Source organism: Oreochromis niloticus, linkage group LG10, assembly GCF_001858045.2.
Source record: "Oreochromis niloticus isolate F11D_XX linkage group LG10, O_niloticus_UMD_NMBU, whole genome shotgun sequence".
Lineage (NCBI taxonomy): Eukaryota > Metazoa > Chordata > Actinopteri > Cichliformes > Cichlidae > Oreochromis > Oreochromis niloticus.
Window position 1 is genome coordinate 23396813 of NC_031975.2, and position 25772 is coordinate 23422584.

Genomic DNA, 25772 nt, shown 5'->3' on the forward strand with positions numbered 1-25772 from the left:
CTTTCTCTCTCCTGGGTTGCTGAGTTGAGTGCTGAGGAGGAAGAAGCTAAATCCAGCTGCACATATTTCACAGGGACAGAGAAAGATGTGGATCTGAAAGAGAGGGAACATGGTGAGACAACACATTAGACATTTGGGGATGGATGAGGTTCATACGCAAGAAATGGGGTAAACACAAACTAATTGTGAAGAGCAACAAAGAGAGGCACGATGTGGAAACCCAGAGACAAATTTGGAGTTTGGAGGGTGTCTGGGGAGGCTTTTGAGCTTTGATCTGGGCTACGCATTGTGTGTAGGTGTGTGTCTGTGTGCGTCTGGCCTGTGAGAGAAACTTATTGCCAGAGGCCAGGGCTGCAGGATTAGGGAGCAGCTCTTGTCTTCTGGCACAAAAAGCAAAAAAAAAAGTACCCTCCTTCAGTTTTTGTCCACTTCACACTTATTTAGGCGCTGCTGGGTGAATAGTAGACTGATGTTCTGTAAAACCCTTAATTTAAAGAATCTTATATATTACAGCATAATTTAAATTCAATATTTTGGTATAATTAAAACAATTCAGCTCTTTCATTCTCAAGCTATTTTTCATGTATAAGTCAGTTTACTCAGTCTGATTGATACTACTCAGGTTGAAAGAAACCGTTGTGCAACATCTCTTATGTCTGTGAGAGAGTTTTGTCATGTCTGAAAAATAATCCTGTTTAAGTCTGGAATTATCAGGATGCCACTGATTCTTTATATGTAGGTGAAGGAAGCAGTGTTTGATTAAAAGTCAGAGTTTCTCAGGCTTTCTTATAATCAAACCTATTAAAACATAATATAAATATAATTATTTAATATAGCTGTTTATTGTTTGTTTGTATTTGGGATAATAACATTATATCTTTAAAATTAGTCCAATCTGACAGATGTAAATACACCGGATGGTCTGCCGCTGCTGTGAACGCAAAATGTAGTTTTCCTGCAGGTGTGCTTTTCATGAACGGCGTTTCATGCTCAGTCAGTGGGTCTAACCTTTGTTCTGTTTTAATCAGGTAAAGTAGTGCTCCAGTAATCCATTGTTTGCAGCCGTGCTGCTGTGAGATACATGAGAGTGTGTCTGTGTACGCCTGCTAGTCAGACTGAGGTCTTGTAGAGATTGGAGTGGCCTTCAGGTCAAAGGTCAGATAAACACAGCTGGCACTCTCCTCCTGGCTGGCTTAGGAAAGCTGTTTTCTCCTTTTTTTATTTTCTCCACCTCCTCTCCCTCTCTCTTCCCTTATCTCTCCCTCCCTCGTCTGTGTCAGTCTTATTTTGTGTCACGTCTGCCTCCCTCGTGATCTTTCTTTTTCTCTCAGTCTTTTAGTTCAGCAGCTTTCTTGCCGTCTTCGTATTTCCTTCTCTAATCCCTTCGCAATTTTCTCACCCACCTCTCTCTTCCCAGCCCTTTAACTCTTTCATTTGCCTTTTTGTTACTATTCTTTCCTGCTAGTTCTTCCTTTTCTGTCACTGTGATCCTTTTTTTTACAGTTTGCTCTGATTTTCCTCTCTATCCCTCCTATTTCCCTTGTTGCACTACTCCTCTTCACATCTGTTGTCTCTTTTCTCTCTCTGTCTCTTCATCATCTTTGTTCAGACTGGAATGTTCCCCTGATCGCCAGATCCATCTCATCATCTCTACACTTTTATTAATAAATCAATTTTTTCTTATTTCCGTCTCCTTTGTGGAGCTATCTACACATTGTGGCCCAAACTATTTGGATACCTGATTTTTACACGTGTACATTGACTGGTTTGAATGCAATTACACGAGTATTATTAAACCTGGCCTTTGATGTTGGACTCAAAGTCAGAGCTGTCAGTATATCATATGGACGTATAGAGCTGCAGTCCTTTCTTTAGGATGTTTGGAGTCTTTCAGAGTTATTGTAAATATTATCTTGTGGTTTGTAAGTTAAGCTGTTTATTATGCTGACAATTTCTTTTGTTAACCCCTGTTTATTGTTTTACTTTTACTGTATCTGTATAGTTTTGTGGCTGCAGTGTCTGCGGTAACTTATTCATTGTGCTTCCTCCTGTAATGTCGTGCTGTATAAATGAAGTTTTACTTTCTTGTTTGCTTTTGATCTTTATACCTAAGCACATGTGTTGTCCAAGTGTACAAAATCCATTGTTTCTGATAAATGTTTTTGAATAATTATTAAAAGCTGAGTATTTTTGTAAGCATCTCAAACAGCCTGGAGTGACCTGTTTACTTGCTGACATGGACTGATTTTCATAGATCATCCAGCAGACCTGTATGTGACAATGCAAATATCTGATTTAGTTGGATTTGACATTACACAGTCTTTAATCTGCCAGCTCTTTAGTACAAAGTCTTTGTAATGTAATGTGACTTTGCCCTTGCAAGATTGGCACAGGTTACTATCTGGTGATTTCAGAGAGTGGCTGTGAGAGTCATGTTTTCTGCCTCCTCAACCACCTGCTGCTTGCCTAAACCAACCAAAGTTAAGAACTGATTTAAGGTTGCTGTCCAAAACTGATCCTCCTGACATTGTCTGGATTTAATGAGTGAAAATGGCTTTCTTATCCATGCAGTGGCTGCTGAGATATTTTAGCAGACCAGCATTGCCATCCTTCTGAACATAGCATGGGTAAAATAAATAAGAAGTAGCTACTTCATTTTCCTGTGTTTCCTGTGTACTGTTTGATAAATACAAAGGGTTTACTTGTGTTTAAACACCTGATTATGCAGGCTATTGTTGGAAAATTTGTATAGGATTAATTTACACTAAATTGTGTCCTATAATAGATCATTTCCCACGAGTCTTTGTTCTCAAGATCTTAAGACTGGTTCTGTTATGAACTGAAGAACAAGTGGACACCTTTGACAGGCCGTCAGCATGTTCTTATAGAGGCTTCCCCCTTCAGTCAAGAAGATTAGAGTCGGTGCACAAGATTTATGCGTCTAAGTGCTTTGGTGTGTATGTGCACGCATATGTGCGTTAGGAAATATTTGCTCTAAATTGTGTGCACATCTGTAAGTTTGTTTCAAGATTCTGTGAGCTACACGCCGGAGAGTATTTCATCCAGTTATCATTTCTCGTGTCTGCTTCCCTCATACAATTTAGTTGATGAAGATCTTTCCACAAGAATGTCAAACAGCAGCTTCCTCATTATCTTTAGTTGCTGAGACTCCATCCATCAATGCCATCTCGTAGGGGAACCATATCCCAAAAAGCAAAATGTGGGCAAAGAATATCTTTGTGTGAGGCTCACATGTGTGTCATATTATCTCCATGCAAAATTCGAAAATTAAAAAAAGAAAGGAAGCTGCAGGAAGAAAGCCACCAACTTTCCCCTAAATAGAAATAGTTTCATGTGCTTTGTTGTAGCTGATGTTCAGCAAATTCTGCTAAAATCTGCCTGCCTTGTGCCTTTGTGGAAGCAAAGTGACAAATTATGAACAACAAGAGTATTTTTGCTTTCTTCACAACTGCTGGATGATAGCCAGACTTTAGAAAAGTGTTTGTTCTGCAGTGCTCACTTAAAAGCTATCTGTCCATTCATGCATTTACTACTGCTGCTTGGCAGACTCAGAGCCACCCAGACCTCGATATGAGGCTTTGGCACGGTAGCTGTCTCCCCTAACTACTGCCTACAGCACACTGAGGGGACACCGAGGTGAGTGAGCCTTTTCAGGGTATTCTGGATCTGCCCCAGTATTTCCTTTTGGTTGGTCTTGACCAAAAAACATCCTAACCAGATCTGATTTCTTCCTATCTGGAATACAAGAGCCAATCATAATGTAGGACAATCTCAAAATGTGAGATCATTCCCACAAAAGTCCCACAAAAACTCCTGTCCACCTTATCACCACCAGATGGGTTGAACATGTTTCTCTCTTTTTGCAGTGCACTGGCACCTTGGTATGTGGTACAGCCGCTCTTTGGGCTACTCTTGCTTGCTGTTGCTGGTCCGACAGCTGGCTACGGTGAAGAGCGACGTTATAACGTTAGATGTATGTTACAATGACGTTATAATATTGAAACAGCTGAAATGAAACGAGTGTTAAAAACAAAGAAAAGTATTTTTTCATGCTTCTTGTGTTCCTACTGAACTCAGTTGCTCCTTTCACTGTTCTGCCCACTTGTCAACCAGTTAGCTATTTGACCTATTCACAGGTGAGCTGTGTACTGTTGGGATTTTGGAGGACTGCACGGGGGCATGTTTGCGTAAGTTAAAAACCACTCTTTGCCTCCACGAATGGGTTTGTATAGGCAATACACAAACGTGCACAACCACAGTACCATAAAGCAAGCATTAGTTGTCAGACAGCAAATTGTACATCCTCAAATCTATGAGAATACTTAGCTGGACACATAAGAAGACATGCTACGTCAGTACATTTGAATTGTTTTAGCCGAGACGTGAATTTCTGTATCACCTTCGAGAATCATAGCAGGAATATTATAAGTGTACAGTTCTTACTTCTGTGTATAAAGTACTTTTGAATGGAGCTTGACTGCCCGGCTGCTTAGCAGACAGCAGCACACAGTTGTGGGTTTATTAATGTGAAATAGACAATTGATAAAATATCAGCACAGAACAATAGAAGACAAAAGACTTAAGTGAAAGCTGTGTGCTTAAGTGAATAAATATTCAAGCGGGATTAAATAAAGGTTAACAAAAGGTTACACCTTTCTGCTGGAAGATGTCAACTGAGAAAATATCCTGTTTGTTACAGTTGTGATCTAATTGAGTGAAGCACATACGGATGTGGTAATTGTGTTTAAGGACATTTCTACAGTAGGTGTGCACTTTTTCTTTCTTTGGGCGGTTTCAGCATTTGATGTTATGAATTGCTGCCCTTTTGTCAGCTTTTCAAATACTGTTTTTAAGCACACAGGATGTGTCACCGTGATGCAGTTTTTTGTTTTGTCTCAGGAGGCGTGCCTGACCTTTGGCATTTCCAGTGGTTTCAGGGCATTTTTTTTTTAAAGATCTCTAGCATGTTGCAGTCTTTCCTCTGCTCGGTGCTGGTCTGAATGCATTTCTGTATGCAGATGTCAAGGCTATTCAGAAACACTGTCTGATTAATTCATGGTCTCCCCGCCCTTTCCTAACGCTACAACTAAATTTACACCTCTTCTGATTGTCTCCAACCAGCTCTACCTGCTTAATATGAAAACTGGCCTGCTTCAAGGTAGGCTGGGGCATCTGCATTGCATGCAAAGGAACTGGTTGGCTCCTGACAAGAGGCCACAGCTGCCAAATGAGAGACAGCTTCATCATTGTCTTCATGTTTCAGACGGATGGCAGTGCTGACAGACAGGTGGAATAAATTGGCAAGGAGATCAAGGAGAGACAAGCTTACATTTCACCCCCCCTTTTGCTCTTGTTCTTACAGATTCAAGGTGTATTTTTATTCAGATTCAGCAGGCAGATGAGAGAGACCGTTGGCCTGGTGGTGCATATGTTTTGTTACAGTGAGTGAATGCAAAGCATTTGCTTGTACCAATTTCCAGAGTATATAGCACAACACACTTTGCATAACTGCGCGCTTTCGTGTAGAGCCTAATAGCTATGTACATGTGGGGCGCGCCATGAAATAAAAGAAATGAACTTATGCAGTTAAGTTCAGAGGTATGAATGAATGCACATCAGACTACTAATATTCAGTTTTCTTTCATTTTCACAATCATCTGTTGTTCTCTTTGTGTGAGGCTGGCGTATAAGAAAACAAAAAAGCGGCAGCTTCCTACCTATAAGTCATTCATAGTGTTTCCTACATTTTTAAATGCTGTTATTTTATTTTTCCCTGAAGTAAACAAACCTTGTTCAGTGCGATTCCAACTTAGTAACTCATCAGCAATGACCTGATGACTGTGGGAACCATGGGCAATATTTCAGAGTTTCTGATGAAGTCAGCAGATATCTGGGCCAAAACTTCCTGTTATGCGTGCGGGTCATTTTACATGAAAGTGGATACATTTCAAAAGCTAGTATTGTGTCACAACAATGATGCAGTATTAGCGATTCTGAGGATATACTTTAGCAAATGTGTTATCAATGATAATCATTTCCTCAGGAGACTCTGTGAGTGGTATAAATAGCTGTTGAGTCCTTAATAGTCACTGTTACATGCTGTAACAGCAGAAAAAAACCCAACAAAAAAACCCTGAAGGCAAATGGTGTTCGTGCACGCTAAGTCTTTTGAAAAGCTGCATCTGTATCACATTCGGCACCTCCCACATAACGAATAATATGTTTAGTTTGTGCTGAAGATGTTAGATTATGGTTGTAAAATGGCTCAGCATACATGCATAGAGGTACGGGGTCATACATCATAGATGTATGGGGTCTAAGCAGGCTTTTGCACACCCCTGTCTTTGACTCCTTTGGTTTGTAGTGTGTTTGTAAGGTGGGAGAACTCACTGGTGTGTCTTTCCAGATCATTTTGTTTGGCTGTGCTTCCCAAATCTAAGCTTGACTGCTATTTCTAGATTACTTTGTGTAACTGATGTCTTGTAACTGCATGTCTGTAATAAATGATGAATCATGCTGCAGCCCTACAACTTGACTTTCTTGTGTGGGGTACAGAAAGATGTCATAGGTTGCCATTTGTGTGAGGAGAGCTGGTGATTGGCCAAGTTTGTGTTAGTGTGGCCAAAAATACTTGTGCTTCTTAAGTGCCTTGTGTGTAGTTGTACAATGGCAAGAAAGTTTTTTTTCTACAGAAGAACTTTCCCCAAATGGATTGCAGTAGAACTCTGGCAGTCTAACCCTGAATGAATGTGCAAACCAGTGAAAAAGAAAGTAAAAAGAAAACCAAAATGAGACCTTAAAAACAAACAAAAACCCTACTTTGCATCCCAAATAGTTGATTCTGTTCTGTATGTATCGTTTTCAATGGGAGAAACTTTGCCTCCTTTTGATTTAGTTCCTGATACGATGCATCACCTTGACATGCCCACTAAAGGCTGCTGTTTGTTTACATATATACACTCTTATAAGCAGTGATGATTTTCAACAGGCCAGTTTGAATCAGAAGTCACTGTTTGTTCTCTGTGCAAATGTGATGTCCGTGGTGTGCGCTATAGATGCAGAGTGCACTTTCAGAGAGCAACCTTAAAAACAGCAGCCAGAGATGCACAAGCTTGAAGGAGAGGTCAGCCAAATTTAAATTGGGTATGTCTGTTCACTTTGCATGGATGGAATTGCAAATCTTTGTGACTGCACCTTAAAGAGATGAGCCTTCTCTCTTTCACATCAAGCAACTCCATTCACATCAGTATAAGCTTACGGTTTAACACATATTTAAAGCAAAACTTTGTGATGGAGCACCTAAAGTACTTTTTTTTGCCATAAGAGCCATTAACAGGGACCGTTCTAGCTTATTTAAAGGATGGTGTCCATTTGCTGGACTTATGGTTTACTTTTTAAACTTTGTGTCAAAGTCGATCAGTCCTCCTGCGTTTTGGAACCACATGGCAACATCACATGTTGTTTCAACACCCATTTTCAGTCTTTGTATAGGCAATACAATTATACAGTGCTATATAATCGAGGCACTCGAAGAAAAAAAGGGCAGGCTTTATAAGTCCAATTTCCATAAGTCATACCCTAAACTAGATGTTTAGTGGTGTTTTAAGTAAAACCTGAAAGGAGCAGAGGACAGAGTGGACCCAGATAGATCATGAATATGTAGAGTGACATGAAGGCTGTTTATTTGCATCTAACAAAAAAAGAGTCAGTTGCGGAAGTGTGCATGTGAAATCTTTCTGCCCTTTGCGTATGGGCATGGTTGTAACATTAATATCTATTTGTACACACTTGGCAGGATTTTTGTTGATCCATTTGGTGTAAACAATCAAAAGTAGAACAGAAAAGACCTTTTTTCCTGTATGTGTTTTAACCTAATGAGCCATCATGTAGTGTGTGACAGATCTGGGTTTGCAATCAATATATAACAAAGGGGGATATCTTAATCATCAACCGTTTTAAGCGACCTGAGCACTGAACTGTGTGAAGAACAAATCATTTGCTTTTTTCACAGCTATAAAACAAACAAACAAAAAAAGCGAAAGAGATTTTACGGCCCACGTGATTACCTCTGTCAAAAAACGTGACCGCAGTGGCAGTTTACGGCTTTCAGGAGGGCCGGAAGCCAGGTATTCCCCACCATACATATAATTAAAACTGATTACATATCTGTATCACTAGCTTTGCCTTTCTCAGCGAGTCCTTGTTTTCTTTTAGATATTCTACGCAAGCTGTTGAAAACCATGAGTGTGGGACTTGATCCTCCTTAGGTTGCTTTTCTTTCCCTAAGAGAAAATTGCATGTGATTAAAGGGAAATGTCAACATTTTCCGCCAACTTGTAACCCTGCACTGCATAGCTTCTCTAATAAAAACAGAAATTATGAGGAATGCTCTTCAGCCGAAGTGACGAAATAATCTGAAAGCAGACAAACAAAATGGTTTTTCTATTGTGCATTCTACTGCACCCATCAGTTCATTCTGAAACTTTTTGATGTATAATTCAATGAAGAACGCTGAACTGTAGAGATTAATTCTGCTGTTGAGAACTAAGAGTTACCAAAAAGTAGTGCCAATCTGCATAAAGAGTACAAGTGACAGTAGCTGTACTAAAGTGTACTGTACTTCTAACAGGACATGTCTGGAAATTTGGCTTTTAACTGATAGTCATTGTTTCTTATAGTCACGACTGGTCCTCACCTTTACCTATATTATTTTAAACATAACAACAAAGGTCCTATTTACATTAAGTACTTTACTATCCCAAGCATGATGTTTTGCTTATCCCAAATTCTTAGTGATGTGTTATTAATTAAAGTTATTAATATGTAATAACTTTAGTAATATGATAATATATATTCTATAGGTTGCCCATATAGAAATCTATATGGTTGATTAAGTCAGAGGATCCTTTACATTTAAGTAAGCGATATCAACTCTTCGTCAGGTAAATATCAGGGAAGGGAGAAAATATTTTTCTTTTGATCAGTCTTTCCTTTTTTCACGAAATGAAAAGTTTTATTGTGTGTATTTTTATTTGCATGTTTATTGTTTGTGGGGGGTTTTGTCCATATGCAGACATTCTACAAGACAAACTTTCTTTGCTTCCCTATTTATTAACAAATTTTGGAGTGTTGTGACTGAATGATTGCGGTAAAAATCCAGGGGGATTCAGGTGTGACAGTGATACTGTTGTTTTGACAGCATGTTAAGGTGAAGTCCCACCTGAACTATTCAAACATGGCAACTGAAGTCATTGCACACAAACCCCATATGAGCCTTTCATAAGCTGTGATTGGAGAGATGGAAAACAGAGAACAATAAAAACTAAAATCGTAGACGAATGCATGAAAAATACCAAGAAAGAAAAATACAAAGATGGTAAGCGTGACTGGAAAAGTCATGAAACAGAAAAGAAAGAGCTGGAAAGACAGAGCGAGGAAGAGACAGTGAGAGAGTAAGGACTTACTGTGGACTTACTGTAAGTCCTCAATGTGTCACTCTGATATCTAAGCCTAATGCCGACACCTAAGTGGCCCTCATTTAGTCCGTTAGGAGCCACCCCGGTCAGGACATGTAAGTGAGGTGGAAGCAGACACAGAAGAGGACAGGATGTGCAGGTTAAGGTAGGGATTGACTGGATATGGTGCAGCGCAGATGTAATCCTGTCTCTCCGCTGCTTGAGTTTCGATCTCTGTTGACGAAGCCATGTGTTGAGATTTGCTCCCGGGCCTGGAGATACTGCATCTTTGAATTTGTATCACAAAACCGTGCAGCCAATTTGCTACAGGACAGTGACAGAATATGCGGAAGAGAGAGTTTACATCTGTATACCTGCGCAATCCTTCTAACCCCCTCTGGAGAGATAACCGGTCATTTTGGATTCTGCACTGTTCAGCTTGAGGTCCTGGCTGTGTGCTTAAGGCAGCAGCAGAGAACACAGTGCTTCACTGTCTTAGTAGTCTTCACACAGGCTTCACAGACAAAGTGCAGACAAAAGTCTGAGCTTACACCTGTAAATGTGCCTCACTCAGACTACCTGCTGTAATCCTGTGAGCCGCCACAATCCGCCAGTACAAAGAGAATTGATGATAGGGTATTATTGCAGTATAGTAAATATGGCCCACCCTTAGAAGTGCCTGAGATTATATATTAACACTGTTTTCCTAGATGCAACTGTACCAACACTGAGCTGCTCTTTAGTTTGTAATTAGATGATGGATTTCTAGATCAATCGCTGGATGAAACTACGTTGTGATTATGGTTGTTTGTGTAGATTTCAGCTGCTTAACGAATAATAAATGTTTAGCCTAAATTGTTTTGTTCACTCTATCATGCAGCGTCATTAAGATGATGATGTTCTACAAAATCTGCATACTTAAAAGGTTAAGTAATGATGCCAGTATTTCACTGTAATACCTGCCGATCATGTCTCAAAGCTTTTCAAAATATAGGTTATGGCAGAACTGTTATTACAGTCACAGATGTCAAGTGTCTTATATAGTCTTACTGTAAACTGTAAGATTCCTCCCATCAGAGATGGTGTGGTGAATTAAAAGATTATTCAAGAAACTGCACACTTTTCTACAACAAACCATGTCTTGGAATAGAGTAAAATAGATTATTAGAAGTGTAGCTATGTTGACTGACAGGTGGATGCACATTATTGCTACTGCTGCTATCTGCCTGCTCAGCATCACCTCAGCTAATTAGAGTCACTAACCTCGCCTTTTGCATTGTGGAGCATTTTTTAAAACTCAGCTATTTGACAAATATCATGGCCTGTGTGATTGCTATGTGACTATTTGTAGATTATTTGTCCAAGTGGTCTGTGATCAAGTTTTGGTGGTTGAAATTCTAGCATTTTTGTTTATAACTTACTTAACACTAACTGGTATGCACTCACTAGGTACTTTGTTACGTACACGTGTTCAACTGCTTGGTAACACAAAAATCTAATCAACCAATCACATGGCATTAAGACATGTGCCTACGTGTCTAAATGCACTGAGTTTCTTTTCCAGGTCATGTCAGCCTGCTGAAGTTCAAACCAAGCGTTGGAACATGGTTTGATTGTTGGTGCCAGATGTGCTGGTCTGAGTATTTCAGAAACTTTGGCTCTACTGGGACTTATCATGATCATGTCAATGGTTTACAGTCAGAAAAGGAGAAAGTGTCCAAGTCAGTAAAAATTATCTTTTGATGCCAGAGGTGAGAGGAGAATGGCCAGACTGTTTTGCACTGATAGGAATTAAACAGTAACTCAAAAAATCACTTTTACAACCAAATGCAGGAGAAGCAGATGGGCTACAGCGGCAGATCATCATACCGGGGGTCACTCCTGTCAGCTAAGAACAGGAATCTGTGGAAAATCTGTGGTCTGATGAGTCTTGATTACTGCTGCGGCATTTAGCAACACGAAAGCCTCGATCCATCCTGAATTGTATCAACAGTTCAGGCATTTATGTATTTCAGATGCACCCATACAGTCTGTTGTTCTACCTTGCTAACTAAGCAACCTAGCATTAATTGATAGCTTAGCCTTCCGCAGCCTGCTCGGTCCAAATGGTCATTTCTTGCTAGAAAACAACTGATGGAAATGACCAAAAAACATTCTTCTTTAGTTTGTGGAAGTCTTTAAACCTTCACAAGCTAAAGAGTGACATCGTGATGGTGATTCTTTCTGTGTAACAGGATGTTGATTATTCGTCTCACCTTAAGGGTAAATTTTTTTATGCATTTAATTGAGTCACTTCTGGTAATGATCTAAATAACTTTTTCTTTTCTTTCTTTTTCCCCCCTGTTCTTAATTTATAAACTCAACATGGTCACTTACTTTTGGGATTATAGAAACTAAGCTGTTTGACTGGCTTTTATAATCAGATTGATGTTTCTTAACCTGATGGAACTAACAAGTCTCAGGCAAAATAAGCAGATTTTCAATGAAGTAAAGGCAGCATCAGATAAATCCTCTTGATTCTTGTTTGTCTCATTTGGACTCCAACAACAACAACAGCCTGGCTCAGGGCAGTAATAACTATTTAGCAGAAGTTCAGTGGCTTTGAATAACAGGTAAATCCGAGTCACAAAAAAACAATGGAGGCTTCAATCAGCGACATTACAGCCTCGAGTTAAATGTTTTGCCTGTTTGTCACAAAGTCACTTCGGCGAGGATGGGCTTTGAAATGCACAGATGCGCAGAGATCCTGCAATGAAACGTCACAATAACTCAGCTAAAGAGGCATGTGATTACAAAGAAAGCTGGCATACACATGTGCGCACACATACACACGCTCTTCCCGTTTACCGTTCCCCCTCTTGTTCTGGCACAGTCGGTGTGTCAAAGTGTCAGAGGAACAGTTGAATAGCTGTAGCAACAACATTGAAGGCAGGGCGACCACGTGATGCAAGACTGACACTCTTAACCTGCCTCTATCAACACACACGAACTGCTTCAATGGCAGAGCAGCAATTCTCTCACGGCTCTAGTCAAAACAAGGTGTTCACACTCTTTGCATTGGCCAGAAAGCTCCTCTCTTCTACACACAATGCTTATTTGTTGTATTCACACACATAAAGAGCACAAAAAAACAACATGCTGTTCTCATAAACTCAAAAGAGCCCCTGAATCCAGGTGAAAGCCCTCATTTCCTATTGATTTCACCTGTTAAATCCACTTCAAGCATGAAGGAAAAATGGAAAAAATGAAGTTTACAAAAGGATTTTCAATTCCTAAGAAGATTTGGATGCTTACTATGAACAGGCTGGAACCTAATATTGAAAAGATAGTCTTTATAGTTGGTAAATTAATGGTAGAGTACAACAGTCTCTTTACTAATCTTGGTTAAGACCTAGAGATAATTAAATTAAGCTTTCTGAGTCAGTCTTGGGAAACTGATATAAAAAATTATTGGCAGGATAATCCCAAGAAAGCACTTTAGGATCTTCTTACGTGCACAGATTAATGTATGAAGTGTCATGCTGTAAAATCAGAGTTATGCCTCCACTGTCTTTTGTCAGGTAGTAGCTTTCCAGGACCAAAATTTCACAGGAAGTGTACAATGTGCCAAAATACGGTCACAGAAGGGGAAACAGTGTGACCGCATTGAGATTATACAGATATTCACATTAACTACTTACATTTAGAATTGAAACAGAAATTCTGAAATTCCTCAAAAAGTTGCTGCAGAGTTTTCAAAATTTTTTTAGTAACAAGAAGGTTCAGATAGATAGATAGATAGATAGATAGATAGATAGACAAGGGAAATTGTTGAAATAGTCTGAGGTTTAATCTCTTCATCGCTCTTTCCAAGCATGCCTCTGTTCATCATTAAAACTCTTGCTTGTGGTTTGCCTCAATCAGCTATGGTTTTTCTTACCCTGGAGGAATCATGACTAAATTATTTTTAACCTGTGAAGAAAAATAAGCTCTTGAAAAACAATCTGCCTTACAGACAGCCCACATAATTTCCACTCTGAAAGATCGAGAGAGATATTTTACACCTACGGTGTTTACATTAGGCAACAAACACGTGTAAATGTAGCATGTTGGTGACTGTTTTATGAATCTGTATCCCTTGATGGAGCTGCACGTGGTAAATTACATGCTTGAAGGATATAATAGGGGATGATGGTTGAGTATAGAATAAGGGTTGAGAAAGCTTTGTCGAAAGATCTGACATTAAAATGCATTAAAATTAGCACGCGTGTATGAGATGCTGAAGAACTTTGGAGGATTTCTTGTCCACGCTTGATTAACCTGAAGTCCAGATTTAAATCTTTACCTCAGAAGAATAGCCTAATCACAAGCAGTTGTTCCCTGCAGCATGCAGTGATACTCTAACAAGTAAAAGTAAAAAACTTTAGATGATTAAAGTAATAAAGTGCATGCATATGTTGTACATTTTAACATTATCATATTTTACAGTGGGCAGAAGAAGATCAATGGACTTTTACACTATATTGTGGCCATCTTTGATATTCCTTATAGAGGTCAGTCCCACTTTAGTGCTTAACTATCACTACCTCACAGATAGTGCTTCCTGTAGAGTGACAAGAATGATTTTGGTCTACGTGATTTTGAGGTTAAGTAGAGGAGGTGAAGGACAGTGTAATTATCACCGTGCAGATTTTCCCTCGAGTCCTTCGCACTGTCTCTCTCTCTGTCTGCTTTCCTTTTCTTAGCATGACAGAATTCCCCGAAGCGTGACCTGTCAGTTACTGCCGTCAAAAGAATTCGCTCACAAACAAAAATAAAGGAGCCGAGCATTGGCGAAAGCATGCACACGTGAGTAGCTACAGTAACAAGTAAAGATGCAGGAAGTCTAGTTTAGAGCACACACTGGGAGACTATTACTCTTGATGTCTGGCTTTGAAATGAACAGTCAAAACAAACATAATCATGCACATACAGTGTGCGAGCATTAGTGCACAAATAAGTAGATTTACATTATGTGAAAAAGTTTTTGATTCTGCTTTTTTTTCTTTTTTAGTATGCACGCAGTCAGCTGGACAATTGCAAGAGCATGCATGTGCATGCTTAAACTGTGGCTCATGATTTACACTCCCAAATGACTCATCATGACATTAAATGAAAACGAGAGAGCGATCAAATTATCTTTTATCCGCCGGCTGCTGCCTGACAGGATTGCAACTGTGTTTGAAAGTTAAAATTTTTTTAAAAAGCGGAAAGCCTCTAAGGCTGGGCTGAAGTTCAACGGTTTCAGGATGTCTGCCATGCTCCACCCGTGTACTATGTAAATCAGACAAATGAGCAAGATACATGATGTAATGAAGGAGAAGACTACAATGTTTGGGTGTGTCAGAGCATGGAAAGTTTAAACCAATGAGGTACCTCGAAGACAAAGAGAGGCATGAAGTCACCTTTGGAGAGCCCTTTTTTTGATAGGCATGAGAATTTTTAAAAAACTATTCAGTGCACTTCTGTGAATTGACGTATTATTGAAATCACTCATACTCAGTACGTTTCACTTCAAGTTTCACAAACATGCCAAATGTTTTTGATTGGTTGCCTCCACCTAAGGAGTCATAGTTTGTGTGCAGAGAAAGTTCAATATTTTTTGCATTATCGTCTTGATGCAGTTTTGCATTTATTTAGTTCAGCATGTTAGATTAGAGGCAGTTATTGTCATTTGTGATGGCTATCCTTTTCATAACGCCACTGTAAGTTTTCGATATTGCTGTCAGTCCTTGGATGTTGGAAATCTTGGATGTTGTGTTTTTGAGTGCAGAGCTGTGTTCAAAGTGCTTTCCTGCTTTCCATTATAACATTAAGGGAGGTGTATACAGAATATCTTATATTTGATCGTCATTTTATAAGTCATGATTTCCAGAAAGCCTCATCTTGTGTTACTTCTAATATTAAAAGATGAAACCTTAGTCTTTGTGAGTTTTGATCAACACATTCTTCTTGCTCCTGTAGGTTTGTCTACAGGTTTAACCTGATTCTGCCTGTGACATGGACAATTGCCTCGCAACTATTCAAAGAAGCAGAATTTGCCAGTCAGAGTCAGTTTCTAGTAATAACCTCTTTCAAATATCATCCTCCGTTTCACGCACGCCATCGTTCGAAGGTGTGAGAGGTGTAGCTCTAAACATTTTGACAGTTTATGGAAAGTGTTCATGCTTTCTGCAACAATAAAAAAGCACAGTGACACAAAGGGCTTGTCATATTTCATCCTCACTGGAGGAACATACCAACCTCTCAGGGTTTTTTCCCAATCTTTTGTCACATTTGAAAAAGAAGTGTACAGCAGTGCGAGTAGTTTTGTGAGGGACAAAGTGGCATTTTTATCTTATGCTTCCACTGGATGCCAAGTCATGGAATCAGCATTACTGATTGTAGTTTCAATTTCGCGGCTTTCCAGCCAGCGGCTATTGAGATTTCGTCAAAGAGCTTAGACGTGAATCTCCGAGGAAACATCAGGGGATAAACATAAACAGATTACAGTCATAGTTAAATATAACACATTCAGATATGGGTGTGGAGTTGGTACAGCGCATAGCTACCACGAAATTCCACCCACGCTGTTTTATACAAATGGTTTGTGTAAGTTCCGTGAGCTTTGTTAGATTCAGACGTGCATGGCTGAAGTCTGTCTGTCAAAACTCCTTTGTGAGTCATGCATCTGTCAGTACACTGTAGCACGTTAACAACTAGCGCCAGCTATGTTGTAAAGGTCAGTTCACAACATCCCACGTGGTTCTTACTGTATTTTCAAGGTATTTGTTGTGACTTGCTGGTTTCAAGTAATCTGAACTCTTGAGTGTTATAATAGAATTTTCAGTGAGTGACAGGTTATGTGGTTTTTGTTAGAAATACCTCACCTTACAGTGACATCTACAGTAACACTGATCCAGTAGTGCTCTATAGATACCAATTATAGGTTGGTGTAAAGGATACTAAAAGATTCCTGCATACATACATACAAGTGGAGTGTTGGATTTTCCTGAATTCCTAAATTGCTGATGTAGATTTAGATGACCTCCATTAGAATAACTAGGTAAAAAACAGGTATTATCAACATAGAAATTTTGCAGAAAGCCGAATTGATGGTCAGGTGAATGCCATGTTATTATTGAACCACGTTGAGCTTGTCAAACAGAATTCTAATCAGCTCACGTGAGGGTGTCTGTTTGGTTGTATTTCAAGTAAAGCCGCCTCGGGCCAAAGAGATATCGAAGGCACTGGGTTGTGACAGCTCACACCAAGTAGAATCAACACCTGTGGATTTTCAGATATTAAAACATTTAGAGTCTTTGTAAAGGTGGATCATGTAAGGGCATGACTGCCTGAGGATATGAACGTTTGGTTTTGATCAGTGGAATCTATCTGCATTTTTCCTCTTTTGTCTCTGCAGCTGTTGTTTGTTCTCTTGTGACCTGAATCAGGATGAGAGCTGATTTAGCTGAGCTAATGACACATATCACACTACAGAACCATCACTTCAGTTCCAACGCATCACTTCATTTTCCAGCATTTTGAACTGCTGCTTAGATCTGAAGCTTACACTACACCTGCTAATCAGCACTGCGTGCAAGTCAGGATCAAACTTGACAACATGAACAATTAGGATAGTAGTTCTGTTTTTTTTTTTTGTACTTTGCAATCTGTTAAATTTTTTGGCTTGTAAGTATTTTATACATATATATGACTTGTTTAACACTCAATTTGCAAGTTTGTTTAAATCCTTGCATCAAGCAGGCGAATACTAAACTTTCACTACAAATGTTACTGAAGAATAGCTGCATTATTTTTGTATAAGTTCATAATAACTTATATATTGACAGTATTGGTAAATCTACCACTTTGCTGGAAAATGCTTTAAATAGAAAAGCAACTTGTAATGGGAGCCAAAGGGCAACTGTAAAAACTTTTCACTCTGCAATGTGATCATTTTTCTGCTCCAGAGAGCTTTAACAACTCTTATAACAAATGTCAAAGTCTCCATTTAACAAGTGTTTTTCCCCTCTCGGCATTCACTCCCACCTGTCTGGTGTCAAACTTGTCCTTTAATTTCCCCGAAAACATATATGTCTATATGCATTTTTCACCCTTAAAAAAGTTCCCATCTTCTTTAATTGACTTGTCTAACAGATGGGCTGTCATATCGGTTTCTCTTAACAGCCACATCCACGATTCACCCACCAGAGGATAATGGCCAAGTGGAAAGGTGCCTTTAGGTGCCTCCGAGCCCTTTTTCTCCTGCTACCTTGGCCTGATTAAAACAATTGAAGGGGAACACACAGGATACTTGACCCAAACGGTCTATCGCAGTAAATTGCTTTTGTTAGGTGAGGCTAGTGCTATGCCTGGCCTGCCTATCTGCCCGTGTCTAGAGGGGATTTGAGATGCATATACATGAGCGGTGCAGGTTGGGAGGGGAGTCAGGTGGAGTTCTGGAGTCCAATTTAGGTCTGCTGGGAGAGGTGAGGAGCACAAAGGAGAATGGAGAAAAGGGCATGAGGCGAACCTAATAGAGCTTCCTGCTAACAAGCCCCATCTCTGGGCTTTAAGTCTGATGTCACCACATCTTCTCCTCCTCTTCTCAGAACGCTCACTGTTTGCCTCTGCATAATGTCCCACACTCATTTTGTTATGCTGTAATGCTACTTTCTCGCCTTTCCTCCTCTCACACCAATTTGGAAGGGCAGCAGTGAGTTAAAGACCATTTCTCTTTCTGCCTCATTTGTAGAGGCATAGAATAGCACAGGTTCTAGTGTTTGTTTGCATGTTTGTGTATCTGTGCGTGTGTGTTGTCTGTCAGACAGGTGCTTTGTTAAGCTGCTGCCAATCATTGTCTGGGTTGTCTTCACCTCCCACGGGAGTGAGGTTTTTTCTTCCACACACCGTTTGTTTGCAAGTGTAACCAAAAGGCAGCAGACAGGTTCAGGAGAGGAGATTACATCTCTAGTGGGGTTTTTTTTTCCATCTTTTTGATATTTCTCATGCGTCCCACGCTCCAGACAGTCACGGGAGTTCATTAAGGTGGAGTCCTTTTTAGCAGTGCTTGGGGTCTGATAGGACACGGGTCAAAATGTTTCTCCCAGGCAGCATCTTCCTGTTTAACAAAGTCAAAAATCGTTTTACTTTTTTTGTTCTCTAAGTTCAGGTTATGGAAGTCATACTTCTTGTATGTGAAAACTAATTTCATCCAACATGGAAGTGGAAAAACTGACTGAGGCATGCCAGTCTATATTGATTAAAAATGTCAAACTCAAGAAGCGAACATGCTCACAGCCTCTTTAGCAAATGCCCTCCTTCCTAATGACTATACTGCAATGATTGTTCTCTAAACTCACCTATTAAGGCTTAAAATTGAAATTTGTGGCTACTTTGAATGACTGGTATGCAAACACATTAAGCAGGAGCCCAGCGCTTTCTGCTGGAGCAAAACTGTTGTAACTCAAGCTAGACCCTTCCATGGTGTTTGTGCCGTTGGTGGCTTTATGATAATTTTAATTGGATTTTCTGACAAATAACACGGCGTACTATATTTTTTATTCTGTTACTTTATCAATACGCTAACGTTGAGGCTTCAAAATGCAGACACCAGAAGTGATGGTGACTTTGACCATACTTATATGTACAGTGTATATGATCGATTATTGTGGTCAATATAGTACAACCTAGTACCACTCATTTTTGTACCTTTGTGGAATCTCAGGCAAAGTCTGACACACATAGTTGACCACATACTGTGCGCTCAAAGGAACGCTCTGCAGTGTTGGTTCTGGTCCTTGATGCTGCACGTTTTTCCACTTGGCTGCTTTGTCTCTTATTTTCTGTAAACTTCTCTTCCCGTATATCATCATATTACATTTCCAGACGGATTATTTCAGGGTGTCTTTATAGCAAAGCTTTTTGTCGTCCTCTTGGTCGATGGCCTTCTGTCAGCTCACTGTAGAAGAGCTGCTTTGGTAGCCTGTTATGCAACCAAGATGTCCAGATCGCTTTAGTTTATGCTTGGCATCTGGTGACTATGACCATTTTTTTTATATATAGTGTATCATTTAACCCAATATGTTCTTCTCTTTTGATTTAAATTACAACATAGCAGCTTAATAGAAAGTTTCACAAACTCGTCAGCCCAAGACTGCGAGGCAATACATTTTCAGTCAGGAAAGGTGTCTGTACACAGCCCGCACCATATGAAAAGATGATGTCAACCCTGCTGCTGTTTGGCAAACGATGCAGAATTGATGGATCCAGAGATTTGGATTTATTTCTTAGGATAAGTGAACCATTTGATCTACTGCTCTTGGCACTAGACAAAAGTCAGCATGTTCACGCTCTTAAGACCTTGAATATATGTGCAAATTTTAAAGCAAATTCATCCAGTAGCTCTGAGATATTCTAGTCTTAACCAAACTGTTAGACTGAAGAATGTTCATTCTTTCATTTGCTAGCTTAGCTGGAATTGCCCAGCATGTGTACCCGTCTTTCTCACATACGCACACACCAAAAATTGTGGTGGATTCAAATGCAAAACCCTTTTTGACCCCACAAAACCTCTTGAATGTGAAGAGCTGCTTAAATTGAGTTGTGTTACCACTTGATCATTCAGGAGGTGCTCTGTCAGTGTGCTGGGTTAAACTGGGAGCTTGTCTGCTTGTCAATCAAAGCAGTACAGGATGAAACATCTCTGTCAGAATCAAATTCGCCCCCCGTCAGCTGCACGGCACCGCACTCATTTTGACATCTTTGTTAAACAAGGCCTCTGACAAGTCCTCTCTCTGCAGGCTTAGATAGGCTACCTGGGGAAATCACAGCTGTCTGGGTGTGTGATTGTGTGTATGTACATGTCATACATATCCATGATGCCACCTCTCCTCTACTAACATGAAAGAACGGCTGTGCGCAGGTCTGTGTTAGAGCATCGATGTACTTGGGTTTAGTGACTCCTGGGTGTAATTGACAGGCTCAGGCTCCCTTGCTAATGCTGGTCTCACGGGGGGCAGTTAGGCTGCCTATGCTCAAAGCTGCAGACCTCCACTCATGGAGAATGCATAAAGGGATCTCTAGTGGATCTGTGGATTAGCTGCACTGTAAAGAACGAGGGGGCAAACAAGGCCGCGGCAGGTGAAGTTATTCATCATGCTTCACTGGTGTGTATTTGTACAACTTTACAAATTGCACCAAGTATTATAAACAGAAAGAGCAATTATGCCCGCATGATATGAAATTCAAAAACCTATAATTGCAGTGCAGTGAATTTGGGCTTGAATGCAGAATTTTAATAATTGCACAGGATATTTCTTTTTACGTTCTGAAACCATAGTGATGTGTTTATCCTGATTTTTACAGGTTTTACTGATTGGTTGGTTTAGTACAGTTTCATTATTTTATTCAATATAACTCAAAATATGAGCAATAATAGTATGGTAATATATAGTATAGTATTATGTATGTATTTAAGCGTAAATGTACACATTTGACCCTCTGTGTATTAGAAAAAACTGTAATTATATTCAAACTTGTGCACCCAATACTTATTTTTGAAGTCATTAAAATGTATGCTGTATAATAAATCCACCCTGGAAAAAGAACAGTTTAAAGAAATCATTAAAAGTTCAAATTTACTGTGACATTCACACCCGTGATGAATACATGTAAACTTTTGACCACAACTGTACAAACACAACTCAAACACACAGAAAAGAGCACACCTCTGTCCTTTTTTCCACAGCTTCTCCTTCCATATCTGAGTATTTCTAAGGTAATGTTTGCCACCCACAGGCAGCCTGACATGACCCAACTTGAGGCAGTGCTGACCTGGTGGGTCTCTGCCAGTAGTGGCAGCATTAACAAATACTATCTCTCATCCAGAACATCAAACAGGGCATGGCCTCAAGGAGGAACTAGGGGAAAGGCTAACAGGTATTACTAACGTTGTGTTTGCAGATCTTATCATTTAATATTTAATGAGCTCTTGTATCTACAATGACCCAGTGCTCTACCAAATCAGGCGTACATAATTAATTTACATAGCCATGAATCAAGTATTAGTATTACGAGCAGAAGTAGCAACTGACAAAACACCTCAAACACAAAGCGTTTTTTCATCACTCTGGAAAAGAAGACCAACCATCCAGGCAAGTGCATCAAACAAAGAAACAGCAGGCAAAATAAAGTAAAAGATATTTTTGTAGTTTCTTTTTTCGTTGGTTGTGTTTAGGAAAAGATTTGGGGTAAAATACATCCCTTTACAACCACAATCCTGCACTTTAAAAAATGATCTCATTAATGCCCTTGCATGTACATTAGCGCCTCTGCTAGCTTTGGAAAAAACAGCATTATCTGACACTCTGGGCTTCTTCTCAGTCCACAGGTCTTAGTCTATCCTTATGAGGTACTGTAGTATGTAATACTCAAGTTCTATATTTAATAATAGTAACTAGTAAATATTGAGGGTACCGTGAAATCCATTTGGACATTCAATTCAATTCAGAAAATCAAAGCAATGTTAATTTATCTTTGGCAAAGATAACCTGAGTAAATAGAAAATGCAGTTTTTAAAGCTATGCAAACCTCCCTGGCCTTATGTGAAAAAGTAATTGCCCCTCTCCTTGCTATATTATGAAGTAACTGGGAGTAACCAAATTTTTTTCAAGTTCACTAGCCACACCTAGGTCTGATTACTGTCAGACCTGTTGAATCAAGAAATCACCTGTCTGACAATGTGAACTAGGTTAAAAGATTTCAATAAACAACACATCATGGCGTGGTGTAAATGTCTGTTCTTAATGAGAAACAAAGTCACTGACATCTGTCAGTCTGGAAATGGTTACAAAGCCATTTCTAAGGCTTTGGGACTCCAGCAAACCACAGTGAGAGCCATTATACAGAAGTGAGGCCTGCAGGTTGCACTTGCCTCAGTTAACGTCGGTGTGCATGATTAGAATAGACTGGGCAAAAATCAATGGGAGAGTTCCACAGCAAAAACCACATAAAAACACACAAAAAAATATTTGTCAGAAAAAAAAAAAACATCTTTATGATTTCAAAGACTTTTGGGAAATCAATCTTTGGATTGATCAAACAGAAGTTGAACTTTTTGGAATGTTTGAGTCCCAAAATATCTGGCATAAAATTAACAAAGCATCTCTCAAAAAGAGCATCATACCAGCCGTCAAACATGGTGGTGGTAGTGTGATGGCCTGGAGCTGCTTTGCTGCTGGACGACTTGCTGTAATTGATGGAACCATGAATTCTGCTCTCTAACAGAAAGTCCTGAAGGAAAATGTCCAAACATCAGTTTGTGTCCTGAAGCTCAAGCTCACTTGGGACAATCTTCATTTAAAAATTGCATTTTTTGTGATAACTTGGGTTATCATTAAATTTTGTCTGGTGATCTAAAAGATTTAAGTGTATACAAAAAAAATAAGAAATCAGGACAGAGGATTGTTTTTCTGGAAGAGAAGACATATAAGATGAAAATTGCTGTTTAAAACTCTCCAAATATCCTTTCCTATGATGCATCAACTGCTTTTTAACTCCATCCATTTCCATGATGATTTATATTAGGCATGCTAGAATCTTGAGCTGTGTGTTTAATGCCGGATCACAAGGTGTGCAAGTCTGATAAAGACTTGCACACCTTGCTGTCTTCATAGTCAGACCTCACAGAGATAAAATATGAAACCAAACATAACACGCAAGACACTTGACACAATTAGCTGTTCATCAGAACAGCAACCGTGCCAGCAAAACCTCTCCTAACACATCTGCTGACAGAGCAGGAGAGCATTACATCAAAAGGCGGCATGCCCATGCTTCGTTGGGTTCTGAAACTGCAGCATGACACAACTATTTTATGACTGTATGAAATACATCTTGTTGTCAGTGATGTTAACCAAGCATGGCTGATCACAGAGGATGTGTTTATTTTCTCTGTCTGAAGTTGGCGGTTATGTCTAGCTTCAGCAAAACTCAGAGCAGAACGCGGTCATGTTAGATGGTTGTAATAAACTGATTACGATCTGACAGCATGTAGATAAACAATAGCTGACATATCACTCAGTGTGCCAGAGGGATTGTGTAGAAGCTGATGTGTTAGAGGAGAACTTTTGATGTTGCTGTCTAGACTTTTTATTGTCCCGCATTGGGAAATGATTGGTATAAATATCTAAGCAACAGTAAGTAATTCTGCTCCACTCTGTTCAGTTATAGTCCACTTTTCTTTGCCCTCTTCAGCCCATTTATATGTCATTTCAGGTGGCTTCATAGCTATAGTCTAATTGTGCAATAAATTCAAATTCCAGACACTGACAGTTTCTTGTATCTCTCTTATTTGTTGACCAAGTACGACTTTACCTGTGTAACGCAGACAGGATGTGGGTGGCATAGGTTTAAGTGCTCCCAAGCAGGTAGCCCTGTGCAGTCACAGGTCTGCTTTTTTGGGCTTGGCTTGGCACTGTACAGATGGCATTCTTCTGGGGTAAACAAGACATAATCTCTCCTTGCTGCATGTAATTAATCTCTGTCTTTTGAATATCCCATGTGGCAGAGAAATATACAAATATGTGTGGTGGAAGGCCACGCAGTGCCAAACCCCAAGGCGTGGTTGCCTGGTATTGTTGCCTCCTCAGTGGATGGCTGTTTGATTGGTATGTTGGCAAGTTGACAACTTGATTGATGGTCTTTTCTTTTTTTTCCTCTCCTTTCTTTTTGCTAAGCCATTCGACTGTTTGTCGTACTCCTGCTATGTTTCTCTTAACTTAAGATGATTGGTTGGTTGGTTGGTTGATGCTCATCTGGCTGCTTGTAGTTCTTGCCCTGTGGGAATGAATATGATGTTAGCTGGTTTCCTTTAAACCTCAGAAATCATCCTAAAGAATAAAATGTAATTGTAGCCAATAATAAAAAAAAAGGTGAAAATTCCATTTATAGATCTGTCTTTATTCTTTGAATATTAAAAAGAACATGGAAAAATGAAGAAAAGACTTAAGTTATTGTTCTCCATAACTGTGTGAAGTAAACAAAATCTAAAAACGAAGTTAAGAAAACATAGCCTTTTGTTTCATTTTTAATATATAAATCTTATTCTTTCTTAGTAGATAGTGTAACTTTATTGTGCATTCACAATTCAATGTTTTTTCTTAATCTAGAACTAGAAAAACTGAAACCCCCCCCAGTTGGTTAAATGTATTGCTGTAGAGTGGTGGCCCCATGATCGGAAGGTCAGGGGTTCGAATCCACTGAACAGCTACCCTGAGGTACCCCTGAGCAAGGTACCGTCCCTACACAGTGAAGCAGTGGCTGCCCACTGCTTCACTGAGTGAATGGGTTAAATGCAGAGAGGAATTTCCCCACAGGGATGAATAAAATATACATCATTATTATTGTTATTATTATTATTATTATTATTATTATTATTATTATTATTATTATTTTATGAATATACAAAGGCAGCCACTGGTTCAAAGATGTTATAATGCCACCCACCACTACTCGGAGTTGCAGCCTTGACAGATAGCTGTGCTGTATCCCTGAATGGAACGACAAACAACGAACAATGTGAAAATTAATATTTTAAAAATTATTTTAAAAATGCATAAGTAAAAAAAAAAAAAAAAAAAAATCACATTCAGCACTGGAATGTGGACTCTAGCTAAGGTTAGCCCAACTCTACAAATGACTCTGACATTGTGTATCATTATACACAATGCAAAGTTTAAAATTGAAAACACGATTTGAATAAGAGTTTCATACAGCTTCCTACACACTGAAAAAAAATGTTATAACAATATTAGATAGATAGATAGATAGACAGATAGATAGATAAGGATTTAAAATTTTTAGAGTGGCTGACTTATTTTTCTCATTTAACTACTGTTAAATTTACCATTTGCACATTAGTTGCCATGAACATCCCTAATTTTTCTATGATGGCATCAAGAAAGTTTCCATTAGAAAATGGAAACAAGCATTTTTTTTTACCTTACAAATAATAACTTGATTTATTTTTTTATTGTGGAGTTGTGCCATTTTGAAATATTAAGAATACTGACCCAAAAATTCATTTTTAATCTCCATGAGTATTTATTGTTCAGTATGATTTAAGGTTTTTTTGGCAACACATCGTGAGTATGTCCAGACTTGCCCATAAGTGGTTCGAGAGACTCTTCAGAAAGTTGGTGAGAAGGACGTTTAAGGACGTGATGTTTAACAAATTAATCCCAGGGTCTTTAATGAGGTATGTGGCTCTGCTGCGTGTGGGTTTCAGCTGTAACA

At 39.2% G+C, this 25772-nt stretch overlaps 1 long non-coding RNA gene across 2 annotated transcripts in view; it reads left to right on the forward strand.

The window, feature by feature from the left end:
* LOC109203865 (uncharacterized) overlaps positions 1–15592 on the forward strand; it is a 35172-nt gene extending 19580 nt beyond the window's left edge. The window contains exons 3-5 of one of the 2 annotated variants that reach the window (XR_003221937.1): positions 13944–14008; positions 14201–14303; positions 14509–15592. This is a non-coding gene — a long non-coding RNA (uncharacterized LOC109203865). The remainder of the gene's footprint in view (positions 1–13943; positions 14009–14200; positions 14304–14508) is intronic. The other variant, XR_003221938.1, reaches the window with a different exon arrangement.
* The last annotated feature ends 10180 nt before the right edge of the window (positions 15593–25772 follow it).